This window comes from Oryx dammah, unplaced genomic scaffold, assembly GCF_014754425.2.
Source record: "Oryx dammah isolate SB20612 unplaced genomic scaffold, SCBI_Odam_1.1 HiC_scaffold_14, whole genome shotgun sequence".
Lineage (NCBI taxonomy): Eukaryota > Metazoa > Chordata > Mammalia > Artiodactyla > Bovidae > Oryx > Oryx dammah.
In genome coordinates this window covers 29937557-29947144 of record NW_024070198.1, presented here as the reverse complement: position 1 = coordinate 29947144, position 9588 = coordinate 29937557, and positions in this window count along the sequence as shown.

The following is a 9588-nucleotide window of genomic DNA, read 5'->3' as shown; positions in this document are numbered from 1 at the left end:
TTTATGAGACATTTAACAATCTCATAGAGCAGGGAGGCAGAGAAAAGCTCAGATCCCCAAGAAGAGCAGGATAGTAGTGGCCTAGAGAACTTGGGAGACTGCCAGGATCCAAGTATGGAGCTACAAAGGGACACAGCCTAAGTGGAGATAGTGAAGAGCCCATTGAAGCCAAATGCAAGGTTTATGAGAGGATGTGGGCAGGCAGACAGGCAGGCTGGGGGAGACTGTGAAGGCCCTTGAATGTCAAGCTGAAGAATTAGAATTTTATCCAGAGGACAGTTGGAACCCACTGAGTTTCTCAGCCAGAGGATAATAAAATGCAAAGCTGAATAAGAGGTAAAACATTTTCACCAGGAGGTGAATCTTAGCATCTCTGAGTCAGCAGCCCCACCATGAAATTCACCATCTCCCTCCTCAGTCCAGACCCCAAATTCTATTTCAGCTGATGACACACAAGAAAAATGTCACCTCCCTTGGTTGCTCTCTGATACACTACCGAGTGTTATTTTCTTCATAACACTTATCACCTTTGGAAATGATCTTGTTTATGTACTTGTTTTCTTCCTCCTTCTCTGCTGTTCATGGAATATAAGCAGAATGGGGTGGTTGGGGGCTTGTTATCTGTTTTGTTTGCTGTTTCATTTCTAGCGGCTATTACAGTACCAGGGTGCTGTCAGATGCTCAGCGTGTATTTGTGGAATGAATGAGTAGATGGATTGATAAATACGTTAATGGCACACTATTTTCTCAGTCACACCATCCCCAAGCCCCATGGTGATTCTTGACTCATGCTTCTTCCTGCTCTGCAGAATCCAGTCATTCATTGCCATGTCTATGGACATGATCTCTGCATCCCTACTTGCCCTCCCCTCCCCTTTGCATTTACACCTGGACTCTCTCAGACAACTCTAAGCTTCTTGAGGACAGACTCTCCCCTTCATTTCCCCTGTGGGGGTCAGCACAGGGCCTGAGTGATAACAGATCCCACTGGTCCAGTCTTTACAGCTGTCCAAATGCTTTTCACATGATCCTGGTATACCTTGGGCAGGTTCAGACTCAGACCCCAGCCCTCAACTCTAAACCACATGCTTATTCGGTTTTTCTGATTCATGCATGATTTATGATGAGTGAATGAATGAATGAGTGAGTGAGCAAATTAGTGCTGGAAGTGCTCAAGAGCGATTGTAGAGGGAGAAACTAAAATGGAAGACCTGTTGAGGAACATATCAGCCCCCAACATAAGTCTCCTTTTGACACAAAAGGAGAGAGAGTGACTGGGCATTGGGGATGAGTGAGGACAGCCAAAATCTGGGGCTGGAAATGGCTAATTCCCCAGATGTTAGATGACTTGCTCTCATATGCCATGTACCCTCCTCCTCTGTTTTCTCATTATTTAAAACAGAAAGACTTACAGCAAACCTGGGAGAAAACAGAGACAGTCAAAGGAGCAAGGGATTCTGAGTCCAAAAGAAATATAACTTATTGGTTTGTGAACTACTGTGTTTGTAAGCAGTAAGAATTAAAAATATAAGCAATTCCATTGGACAAAAATTGAAAAAGGACAAAAATATATATCAAAAAAAAAGAATATGAAAATCACTGGTTATTTCACCATCCAGAAAAAGTCATTCTAACGTTTTGATGCACATCTGTTCAGACTACATAAATGTGACTTATAAATATAAGCACATATAATATTTATATAAATCATACTTATATACTTTATTATATACCATAGATATTATATATACAAGTATGAACATATTTTAAAAAGGAAATGATATACATACAGTTGTGTAACCTGATTTTTGTTCACTTAATAATATGTAGTGAACACAAAGGAGATTTCATTAGCCCAAAGGGCAGTATGAAAAGATAACCTTTGGGATAAATAGGAAGCCACAGAAGATATATGAGTATAAAGTGAGTGGTTAAGCTCTGGGTTTTGATAAATATTATTAAAGTAAATAAATCTTAGATGTCCTGCCAGTTTAGGTAATTATTAGCTCTCTATCAGCAAGGCCACAAAGTCACAGACTCATAGGATGTTGATACTTGAAGGAGCCTTCGAGCTGATCTAATTCAACCCCCTTCCCTTAGGTATTGAGAAACTCCAAGCCCTGGGACATGAACTAAGCTGTCTAAAGAGACATGACTGGTGAGCCACAGAGCTAGAGTGAGTATGGAGTGCCCTGACTCCCAGTCCAGTGCTCTTGCCACTAAACCACACACATGTGTTCTTCAACCACGGGCACTGACATGCAGAATGGAACAGAGAAGATGAGCCCCCGAGCTCAGTGGTTCTCCAGGTGTATAATACCAATGGAGGTGTGTGTGTGTGTTAAGGGGCCACCAAGTGTCCTCAGGCAGGTGACTAGGGAGACATAGAGCACAGCAGCTGAGAGTGGTTGGCTGTGATATCAGACCACTGAGAACCAAACTGTTGTCCCTTATTGATCTTGTTGTATGACTTTGGGCAATTTACTTAAACCTTCTTGCTTCAATTTCTCCAGCTGTAAAAAGGGTAGCAGGACCTAATTCAACACATTGCAGTGAGAATTAAGAGATCATGAACACAAGGAGCTGACCAAGGTGTTTGACATACAGAAAGAGCTCAATAAATGTAAGCCGTCATGATTACTGATGCTCTGGCATGAAGCTCAGTATTCTTGTAAACTTTAAAAAACAGCTTAAGGGCACATCACAGCCTATCCTTGGCTGAAGGCATCTGTGGGGACAGAGGACTTAGGAAGAAGCCCAGTTCTGGAGCTCTGTGAGTCCCCCACTGTGAGGGCTGTAGCTAAGAGAGACCATTATACAAAGGAAGACATGTGGCTTGGAGTGGAGCTGTAGGCAGCTGGGGACTCAGGGACTGACTAGTGTTCTTATTGGAAATCACCCCAAGATGTAGCTGTGAGTCCATCTTCACACTCCCTGAGCTAGTCAATTATTGGGCAAATCAAGGGTCCAGAAAAATTTATTCTGCATTTTTTCAATCTATTTAAAAAATAATCAACTGTTTAAAGCTAAAAGAATAGCAAGTTATTATGAGGTTTATAACAAATGTAGAACTAAATTCATTACAACACAAAGTAGCACAAAGACTGGAAAGAGAGACAAGTAAATATATAATTAGAAGTTCTTGCAGTTACACATAATAGTAATAGTTCTATTTGAAGGTAGTGATAAGTTAAAGATGGATATTTTAAACCTCAGTACAACCATTAACTACAACAAAATAAGTATAACCAATAAGCCAACAGTGGGCGAAACATGGAACTATAGAAAATACTTAATTTGTCCAAAAAAGGCAGGAAAAGAGAAAAAAAGATTCAAAAGCAAAGGGGACAAACAGAACACAAACAGAAAAATACTGAATTTAACCTTAATCATATTAATGATTGCAACACACTCCAGTACTCTTGCCTGGGAAATCCCATGGACAGAGGAGCCTAGTAGGCTACAGTGGATGGGGTCGCACAGAGTCAGACACAACTGCCGTGACTTAGCAGCAGCAGCATATTAATAATTACATTAAAGTGAAAGTGAAGTCGCTCAGTCATGTCCAGTTCTTTGCGACCCCATTGGACTGTAGCCTACCAGGCTCCTCTGTCCATGGGATTTTCTAGGCAATAGTCCTGGAGTGGATTGCCATTTCCTTCTCCAGGGGATCTTCCCAACCCAGGGACCCAACCTGGGTCTACCACATTGTAGACAGACGCTTTACCATATGAGCCACCAGGGAAGCAAGGTAATGTAAAAGACAGGGATGGTCAGATTGAATAAGGAAAGCAAGACTCTACTATATGCTGTGTATAAAAAAAAAAAAAGCTCTAAATATAAATACACAGATAGATTAAAAGTAAAATAAAAAGATATAACATGCAAACAATCAAAAGATACAAAGAGTAACAAGGAGATCAAACCAGTCAATCTTAAAGGAAATCAACCCTGAATATTCATTGGAAGGACTAATGTCAAAGCTGAAGCTCCAATACTCTGGCCACCTGACACAAAGAGCTGACTCATTGGAAAAGACCCTGATGCTGGGAAAGATTGAGGGCAAGAGAAGAGGGCGAGAGAAGATGAGACAATTGAATGGCATCACCGATGCAATGTACATGAACTTGGGCAAACTCTGGGAGATGGTGAGGGACAGGGAGGGCTGGCGTGCTGCAGTCCATGGGGTCACGAAGAGTTGAACACACCTTGGCAACTGAACAACAGGGTAGCAGTATGAGGCAATCTAGACAACAGACCCAGGACCAGAACAACAGACAAAGAGGGACATTTCATAACAATAAAGGGGTCAATTGATCAAGAGGATGTTCTGTCACTTCAGTTGTGTCCGACTCTGTGCCACCCTATGGACCATAGCTTGCCAGGCTCCTCTGTCCATGGGATTCTCCAGGCAAGAATACTGGAGTGGGTTGCCATACCCTTCTTCAGGGGATCTTCCCAAGCCAGGGATCAAACCCAGAACTCTTATGTCTCCTGCATTGGCAGGCAAGTTCTTTATCACTATCACCACCTGGTAAGCCCACAGTCAGGAGGATACACTGATCTAAACATTACTGCACTGAACAGAATTTCAGAATACATGAAACAGAAACTGGTGGAACTCAAAAGAGAGAGAGGCAAATAACTGATAGGAGAGTAGACAGGAAGTCACTAAGGATATAGAAGACTTGAACAACATCAGCAATCAACTTGACCTGTTTGACAGTTCATAACACTCCACCCCAAAACAGAGAAATACCCATTTGTTTTTCCAAGTGCCATGAAACATTCACCAAGACAGACTGTATTTGGAGACCACAAAATCAAAGTGTCAATAAACTTGAGGAATTGAAATCACATGAAGTATGTTCCCTGACTACCATAGAATTAAACTAGAAATCAACAACTGCATGATATCTAGAAAATCTCCCAAGTTTTGAAAATAAATAGGTCAAAGTGGAAATTACAAGATAAATTAAAACATATTTTGAACTGAATGAAAATGAAAACACAACATATCAAAATGTATAGGATGCTTAGAGGGAAATTCATATCTTTAAAGGTTTATTTTAAAAAAAGAAAAAAGTATAAAATCAATGATTGATTTTCACCTTAAGAAACTAGAAAGAGTAACTTGAACACAAAATAAACAGGAAGAGGGAAAAATAAAGATAAGAGTAGAAATCAATGAAGTAGAAAATGGACAAATAGTACAGAAAAATAAGTGAAACTGAAAGGCTAGTTCTTTGAAAATATAAATAAAATTGTAAATTCTAACCAGGCTGATCAGGAAAAAGCAAGAAGACAAAAATTACTAATATTAGGAATGAGGGAGGGAACACTATTATAAATTGTAAGATCTTAAAGTGATAATAAGGAAATATTATTAGCCCTTTATGCTACCTCATTCAGCACTTTTGATGAAAATAAACAAATTATTTGAAAGACACAAACTACCAAAATTCACTCAAGAAGAAACAAATAAATGGAATAGCTTTATGTCTACTAAAGAAATGGAATTTATAGCCAAAAAGCTTGACAGAGAGAAAACCTCAGGCCCCAGTGACTTCACTGACAAGTTCTATCAAACATTTAAGGAATGTCAATTCTATATAATCTCTTTCAGAAATTAGAAGAGCAAAAAACTCTTTCGCATTCTTTTTATGAGGGCAGAATTATTCTGATATCAAAATCAGACAAATACAAGACAAGAAGAGACTAGAGACCATATCCTCCATAAACATTAACACAAATACTTTAAATACTAGGAAATTAAACCCAGCAATATATAGGAAAGATAATACACCATGATAAAGTGAGGCTTATCCCAGGAATGCAAGGTTTGATTAACACTCAAATTAATCCATGTGATGAAATTAAGAAAGCAACTTGATTTACAATGGTTTGAAAAAATCTTAGGAATACGTTTAACAACAGAAGTGCAAGACTTGTACACTGAAAGCTACAAAACAGTGTTGAAATAAATTAAATAAAATCTAAAAAAATGAAAAGATACCCGTGTTCATGGATCAGAAGACCTACGATTGCTAAGGAACTTACCAAACAAATCTACAGATTTAACACCAAGTCCTACCAAAATTCCAGCTGATCCTGTGGCAGAAATTGACAAACTGATACTAAAATCCCAGTGAAAATTCAAGGAACCCAAAATAGAGAAAACAGTGTTGTGAATGAATAATAGGGAATTCCCTGGCAGTCCAGTGGTTAGAACTCTGCACTTTCACTGCCTGGAGCCTAAGCTCAATCCCTGGTCAGAGAACTAAGATCCCTTAAGCCACACGAAGAAGAATGAAGAGTTGAAGGACTTCCTGATTTTCAAACTTACTGGAATGCTGCAATAATCACAATAGTGTGGTACTGGTATAAGGATAGACATGTAGATCAATGGATTACATTAAAAAACTCTTAAAATGAAATAATAAAACAGCTTATTTGAAGAAAATTTTCAACAGATACTTTATCAAAGAAGATATATGAATGGTCAATAAGCACATGAGACAATTCTCAAAATCATAAGTGTGAAAATGCAAATTTAAAAAATCCATTGAGGTACCTCTACATGCAGTAGAATGGCTAACCTTAAAAAAAATCTGACAAAACCAGCATGAGCTAGCATATGGAGAAACCGGAACTCTCATTCCTTAGTGCTTGAAATGCAAAATGGTATAACCAATTTGGAAAATAGTTGGCAGTTTCTTACAGACTTAGAAACATACTTACCATTTGACTGCAAGGCTGTCTGTGAATGTTTATAGCAGCATTATCCATAATAGCCAAAAGCTGGAAGCAACCCAAATGTCCATCAATGGGTGAATTGATAAATGAAGGTCAGCATATCACTACGATACAGTACTATTACAGCAATAAAAAGGGATGAATTATTAGTAGTCATGCCACATAGATGAATCTTAAATGCATTATACTTAGTAAAATAATCCAGACTCAAAAACCTAGTACTGTATGTTCCCATTTAAATGAAATTCTAAAAAAGGCACAATTAAAATGAAAGAGAACAGATGAGTGATTACCAAAGTCTGGGACAGGGAAGGAGGAGTAAACACAAAGGAACACAAGGAAATTTGGGCGGTGAGTAAAATAGTCCCATATCTTGATTATGGAAGTGGTACATGACTGTACATACACATTTGTCAAAACCCAAATGGGTGAATTTTATACTATGTAAGTTATGCTGCTACTGCTGCTAAGTCGCTTCAGTTGTGTCCGACTCTGTGCGACCCCAGAGACAGTAGTCCATCAGGCCCTGCCGTCCCTGGGATTCTCCAGGCAAGAACACTGGAGTGGGTTGCCATTTCCTTCTCCAGTGCATGAAAGTGAAAAGTGAAAGTGAAGTCATTCATACCTCTACAAAATTGATTTTTAAAAATTATGAGCATTGTTATTTAATTTCCATGTGATAGTGCTCTGAAGGGAAGGTATAGGTACATACCTATATGTAGGTATAGGCACTTTATATATGTAGAAGGGCATTTAATACGGAATCCTGAAATCTGAGAAGGTTTCCCTGAGCAAGTGAAGTCACGAATGAGGCATTAGGAGGCCCACAAATGACCAGGTGAAGAAGGAAAGGGATGAAGCAGAGGGAAGCAAGTGTGCAAAGGCCCTGGGACCTAAATCCTTCCCACAGCAGACTTTCCAATAGAAAATCCACTTCTGCTTGCCCAACCCTCACACCAGTGGGTAGGTCACCATTGTAATTATTGTAATTAATCATCATGACCACTATTCATTGAGGACTTACTGTGTCTTTGACCTCATACAAGGCAATTACTCCTCATCAGATTTACTCTTCAAAACTGTACCCACAAGGTAGATCCAATTAGTACTCTTTTTATGCATAAGAACTTTGAGGCTTAAGGAGATGGAGTAATTTGTTCCCATTCACATAGCTAGCAAGTGGCAGAGCCAGTATTCAAACTCAGGTTTTTGAAATTCCAGCCCTTGAGTCCCAAGAAATTGCTGTACATAACTTCAGTTAGACAGTTGATTGGTTCTCCTCTCCAGACCAAACTCTACCACCTTTCCAAACTTACCTCATATAACATAGTCTCCATCCCCTTCATTGCCCATCACCTGTAAACATGCTAGTTTGTCCATGTCCCACTTGAAAATTCAGCTCCCAAATCTAAACTTAATAATGTTGGAAGAGAAGGCTTTGTAAAGTTAAGGAATTATTACAATGAGATCACTTGAAACCCTGTTCTGAAGAACAAATAGATTTCATAACCTTATTTAAGGGATATAGACACGGAGACAGATAACTGAGAATCTTTTGAATTTTCTTTTCTGGAAAATAGTGTTGTGTAGGGAGATAGTATGCCCTTGGGAGTCCAGTGCAAGTTGGGTATCCTGGCTTTGACATTCACAGGCTTTAGCTATGTAACCCTTGGACTAAGTTTATAACCTCTCAGTTTGCTTATCTGTAAAACAGGGCTAACAATATTATTCTTGCAGGATTTCTGTGGATCTTAAATGAGAGAACATATGTAAAACGATCAACATACAGCCTGCCAATAGTAAGTGCTTTTTTAAAGGTCATTTTAAAAGTCCTAAGCTGTTAAGATTCCCTAGGGTCTGGCAGCTATGCTTCCTGATTTTAAGAATACTGTTCTTTTCCTCGTGGGCTGGAGAAAAACTGTTTTCACCTTCCTACCTTAGAGATATATCTGAGGCTTCACTCTCTGGGAGGTTTATTCCTCTCAAGTAGCACTTTCATTCCTGGTTGCTGGGGAAGCCCAGAATGTAAGCATAGGGATGCTTCAAGTTTCTATTTTAAACTCCCACCTAGTAACTTGTAGGTTTCTATAAACTTTATAAGCGAATGGGAGTGGATGTGTGGGCAGGAAGGGATCAGACCTGCCAATATAAATAAATACTACCAAGATTTTAAATTTAGGTACCCTAATTGATAATATGAGGTCATTTACTAGAGGTGGGACAAAAGGGGTAGAGTTGAGTTTTACCGTGCCCAGGCTATCTGGTCGTCTCCAAGGCCTTCTCATCCAACCCTTAGTCTTTGGGCATTAATTCATTTCTTTAGTGGCAAGCTAGGCAAGTGTGTGGCAGGATCTCCACCCTTTCTAACTGAAACTGCTCTGTCTACAAACCCTGCTCAGGGAATCTGAGGTAGAAAGGCCTCTGAACTTAAGAGGAAACTGACTGGTGCCAGGGTAGACACCTGACCCAAGGGCAGCCCACCCATAGGCTGACAAGTGACCAATGAGGTGATGTGGTGACATGGACTCTGCCCAATAGGATAGCAGTAATTAAATCTAGGAACCGTGTTTCCTTCAGCAGTGGTAAGGGATTCAAAAGTGGCACCTGGGGTTAACATGCTTATGAGCTTATGTGCAGAGGCTAGCTTGGGCTTTGAGAGAGATGGAAAGAGCAACTTCTGGCTCTGACAGCATTTATTTCCCAGCTTGTCACTCATTCACTCCTTCATTCAACCCTATTTATTGAACATCTACTATACACCAGGCCCTGCACTAGATCCCTCTTGAAATTCAGTATAACCTTTGTTCTCCTGGTGCTTCTTATCTGAAGATA